We start from the raw sequence: 5,440 nt of genomic DNA on the forward strand, positions 1-5,440 counted from the left end.
CCTGAAGAAGTTTTATAAATACAAAAACTTGCTTTGTACTATTATGTTACATTGGTAGAGGTGTGTGTGTGTGTGTGTGTGTGTGTGTGTTTGTCACACTCCATTCTGTGCACAGCTTCCAGTGCGCTTCTGGTTTGCTACCGGTGGTGCTGGCTTCTGCATAAACCATGAGCTGGCAGTACGGATGAAACCCTGGGTCAGGTAAAGATTTGTCCCACACATTCTCAGTACCCAGTGGCAGCTGTTAGTGCGACTGTTCCCAACTGCTTTGTACACCATTTCTTCCCCTCCATGCAGAGTAAAATTGATATGCTTGGCCTTTGTTCTTCTTTGCGATGAACCCCCCACTTCACTCCCGGTTTCCATTTTCTAGTGGCGGGGCTTTTGTGCAGACCGCAGCACGTCTCCGTCTCCCCGATGACTGCACCGTGGTTACATTGCGCAGGCGTTGCTCGGTGTTCCGCTGTCTCGATCTTCTTTGTTCCACTCGCATCTCGAAAACCTGGCACAGATTCCTGCTCACCTTCTCCCCCATCAGGTAACTCTTTGGTAATTGCAGGAATGTAAATAGCTCATGTTGCTTGAAATAATAAAATTTACAAACTTGTACATATAAGAAATAGGACAAGGACATGAGACAATATCAGTGTACAGTATATTAATTTTTAGGACAATAGTCCATGAACAAAACACCAGGTATATGGGGTGCAAACCTGGAGTCATGAGATATGTAGTCAGGTGGAAAGGGCAAACAGACCAACCTCAAATTTATCATAAATCTCGAGAGCTATAGAACACCTTACCCCACACAGTCTAGGGAAAAAGGACATGGGAAGTGTCTTTTCAACTCTTGCTTTGCGTTCCCGAGAATGATCTATACTTCCTATGACTCACGATTTTGTTTCAATATCGATATCCCCAACACTGAATACAGGGCAAATTTGATTGGGTGAGTCGGCGTAAAAACTTTTTTTTTTACGCCACCTTAATTAACACATTAAATGGTTATTAATGCCTGTTGTTTGTGTCCTTTAGAATGTCCCTAAAAACAACAGGTTTCCTGTTTGGAATGATTTTCAATTTGGTTTGACTGCCAGGCAGAGTAATAAAGAAATGAAAAATCGGTCAGAGACCGAGGACTTGCCAGAATGTACTTTTTTATCGGCCATTTTGGATCAGGTTTTTCGGTTTTTCCAATATGGCGGCCGAACCACGTGACCGATCATCATTATTTGTTTTCTAAACTAATTTATTCCTAGATTATGCTCAAGAAATTTCATCTTGATCGGATGAAGTTTTTTACTTGTCGAATTATGATGTCATAATGGAGGCACCTATGACATCATCATTAACATATTGTATTCCCCATGGAGAGTTCTTTACAATGAGCCATGTCACAATTTTTTCGATTCAGCACTTTCGGAGATATAGAGGTGCAAAGCTTTTCGGTTTTTCCAAGATGGTGGCCGAACCACGTGACCGATGACGTCATCAATATATTTTTTTCTCCGCCAGTTTATGCCGACGTGGCGCTCAAGAAATTGCATCTTGATTGGATGAAGTTTTGTACTTGTCGAATTATGATGTCATAATGGAGGCCTTGGGCCTAGAGAGTTAAAAATTGGGCACAGTCTATTCCAGGGCAAGACAAATATGTGTGTAAAGTATGGCGATGCTATGTGCAACGATGTAGACGTAGTACTGCACACAAACAGACAGACAAACAGACAGACAGACAAACCAACCAACCAACATACTTGCCGAAATATTTTCCGGCAAGTAATAAATAAATAAAAACCTTTACTTGTCTCTGCGCATGCGCAATCGGGATGGGATTCCATACAACTTGTCAAATTCAGAACTCGTACTGCTAACTTGCAGGTTCATTCCGCTTCGTGTTCTACGGTATTCAAAATCAAACATTCAATTGAAATAAAGATGTTCCTCGATCACAGACCAATGTTTGTAGACAGACAGACCAGCGTGATCCAATTGCTTAACCCTGCTTTGTTCTTCCCTCGCACGGGGCAAAAACTCATTTTACGACTGACCTTCAGTGTGATATTGGAGAATTGAAAATCTCACTTTAAATTTCGACGCCTGTTGTTTCAACTGTAAGACACCAAAAAGGAAAACCATGTTGGCTTGGGCATGTCCTTCATAAGAGAATCCTTTAACCTCCTGATTTTTAGCTGAACATGCACTTAACCCTTGTTATTAACAAGAAAGGGCTGACCGGATGGCCTAGAAGTATGTACACTCGCCTTTATGTTGTTTAGCCTGGGTTAGAATCCAGACCCAGCTTTAAACGGTCATCCTGGTGTTTCACAGGCGGGCGATTCATCAATTTGTGTGCCGTCCCTTGGATGGACGTTAAACTGGCGTCCCTTGGAGCAATAGTTAAAGACCCCACGGTGTCTTTCGCGAAAAGTAGGTGATCTATCTCCGTCACCCTGGACAAATTCGAAATTCCTGCCAGATCTACTGCTCGGAGAGGGATGTTAAACCACAAATTGCTTCAGCCGAACTAACGCTATCTAACACAGGAGTATGGTACATCGGATTGGAATAGCAAAGGAATCCATTAAGTGTACATTCGAAAGCACCTTTATAATACTGTTGTGGATCTGCCGCCGGCCTTCTCCCCTTACCAAGGGGGGATTAGTCCCCTTGTCTTTGACTGACCTGGCGCGACCAGGGACCTATCACGTCCCTTCCGGACAGCGTGAAATAGGGTTTCAGGACCAAGTGCGCTGTTACCTAAGTACTCGCGCTGCCCTGGAAGCGAGGAAATAAGCCCCGCACCAACCACGTGTGTTGGTGATATGCCGAGCGGTTGCGTACACGTGATTCGTGCTATTATTAATTACTAGACCCCGATTCAAGTGGTTCTTATTCGTACCACGCTTAGTCAATGGAGAAATCACAAAGGCGATCAAATTAGAAAGGAAAGGAAGAACAAATATGTTTAATTCTTATGCACGTATTTACAGCCAGGACGAAGTGACACAGGGCAGCTTATACAGTCTTATTCTTAATCCCAAGGACACGGGCCCGTCTCACCCACACACCCACACGGGGATTGGCAGGACGGTGTTCAGCGCGTCCAGGGATGGCTCCCATGCAGCCCTCTCTCCGGTCCCCGGCACGTCCCGTGTAGATGGAAGGAGGAGAAGGTAGGAGCTCGCCGCGTGTCGTCTGAACGGAGCAGGTTATCACGGGGCGAATGGTAGGGAGCAGACTTTGGCGCGACTGGCGGTTATTCATTTGTGGCTATGGCCACGCTTACTCGCGTGGCTGGGAATGCGCTATATGCGTTACCGGCGGGTCTGGCTGCGCCCGCGTACTTTGTACAGTTCAACGCCTCTTCTTCTCTCTCTCTGCGCAAGTCCTCAAACAACGCGCATATCCTCTGCAAGTCCTTTACGAGCAGGTCCCTCCCAACAAGTCCTTCACAGTCAAGTGTTCCCACGCTAGTCCTTCGACCAAGTCCTTTAACGCTCTCCACTTGCGAGTCCTTCTCAATCAAGTGTTCCCGCACTTGTCCTTTGCAAGTAAGTCCTTCCCAACAAGTCCTTCTCAATCAAGTGTTCCCACGCTAGTCATCTCACCACTGGTACAAGTCCTTCAAGTCCTTTCCTTTCGCCACCGCCGTTCAAGTCCTCTTGAGGGCTTTTCGCATGGGCTTTTATAGACCCGCCCCGCGAACCCTCTGGAACTCACCAGACGCGCTTCACCACGCCCTCTCACGCCATGCCGCTCGAGCTCTGATTGGCTGGTGGCTCTTACCGTCATCGCCTCGCCGCTCCCCGACCTCAACGCCGCCCCCCACCTTTTTAGGCCTACCTCGTGTTACTTGACTAGTGGTCAGCCGAATGGGGCGCGGGCTGGATTACGCCCATAGAGGTAGAATTGGAGGTGGGAACAAAATGAATGGGGCCTACTCTCCTGTCTTTACACAACGCAGGCACTAAGAGGAGAAATGGCCTATTCTTACACATACTAAGACATAACTATACTACAAATGGGCCTATATGTTGCTCGTGTGACTAACTATGGGGGGCAACCCTTTAACCTTTAATGCCTTCAATGTGCCAATCTCAAAACCGCAGCACTACGTTACATCTTAGAGGTTACATGGTTGCATGATGATGTCAAATAGTATTGCGACATAAAATACGGGAGGCTCTCGGGCCGCAAGCAAAAAACTAATACATGTCTATGGCAGGTAGATAGAGAAATACCTCTCTCGAACATTCCACCAGAGAATTACCCAGAGGCACCAAACTGATCCAAGTGTTTTGTGACAGGTGACCCTGAGCTACGGGACATTTGATGGAAGAAAGAATGTCGTGAGCACAGAGGGAGGATTCTCGGCAGAGGAAGATCCAACTCGGTGTGTAATGATGCAGTAAGCACAAAGATATGGTTCGAATAAATGTAAGCATCATGTTGCAGATTGGCACTGAACACAACCGCCATTCCCATTGCAGGTTTCGCACCATGCACTGTGTCCTGCATCCTGACACGTCCTGGTGCAGCCCCGTCAAGTTGTGAAGTTTCTACAAACCTCCAGACCCTTTCCCGAGGCAAAGTCAGCATCTGACGGCCAACGGGAAGCCGAGTTTACGTTTCCTGGCTACCTGTAGCAGGTCCTGTTGCCTCCACGGCAATGTCGGCATCCGACAGTCAGGAGTAGCAGGACAAGCACAGTGGCTCAAGGAAGCCATTATGTATTAATTGCTTGTAAATGTGCAGTTTTATTGCACAGTTTTTCCCCCCTGATGGCGGCACTTATGTATATGTTTACGGATGCATAGGATAGACAGTTAGAATTTGGGTACAGCCCTGTCATGGTCACTAGAAAAGGAGAGAAGCACAACACGTTCATATTCTTACGGGTACGGCGTAGCTAGTCGGTAAGTTAGTTCTTCAAACGTCAATCGGCCGAGAGGAGTTTTACCGCTGCGGTGCGATCTTCCTCAGAATCTTTGTCGAAACGGCACTGAGACTGTGGTGAAAAATAATATTGGTGATATTTGCCTGTACTTTGCACTAGAAATGTGTGCTGTTAATCAAAAACGGTGCAAATCTGAGAGCCCATTTTGAGGGTTAGTGAGGGGGTGAAAGAAAGGGGAGGAGCAGGGGGAGGAGTGAAAGAAAGTGGAGGGGCAGGGGGCGGGGTTAAAGTGGCCGGTATTAGGCCACAGAAATTAAGTCGCTTTGACAAATAAGCCCAAATGAGGCTTTGTCTTTAGCACCAAATGATGACAGAAGCCAAAATATATAGTATATATATATTGGCTTAAACAGAAGCTATACTGTAATTATAATTACAGTGTAATTTTAAAGAAAAGTACTTTATTTAATTGCAGTTGCGCAATTTAAGTAATATATTGAAGTTTGGTTAAAGAGTAAACTTTTTCCAATGAAAGATGTA

The 5,440-nt window shown here is 45.9% G+C and overlaps 1 pseudogene across 1 annotated transcript in view; it reads left to right on the forward strand.

Annotated features, from left to right (window-relative positions):
- LOC137424548 (beta-1,3-N-acetylglucosaminyltransferase manic fringe-like) overlaps positions 1-4,688 on the forward strand; it is a 15,649-nt pseudogene extending 10,961 nt beyond the window's left edge. Inside the window, exons 4-7 of the transcript XR_013623006.1 lie at positions 116-201; positions 374-538; positions 4,311-4,396; positions 4,494-4,688. The product of XR_013623006.1 is annotated as a beta-1,3-N-acetylglucosaminyltransferase manic fringe-like (transcript). The remainder of the gene's footprint in view (positions 1-115; positions 202-373; positions 539-4,310; positions 4,397-4,493) is intronic.
- The last annotated feature ends 752 nt before the right edge of the window (positions 4,689-5,440 follow it).

The sequence above is a fragment of the Myxine glutinosa genome, chromosome 4, assembly GCF_964187855.1.
Source record: "Myxine glutinosa chromosome 4, kmMyxGlut1.1, whole genome shotgun sequence".
Classification (NCBI taxonomy): Eukaryota; Metazoa; Chordata; class Myxini; order Myxiniformes; family Myxinidae; genus Myxine; species Myxine glutinosa.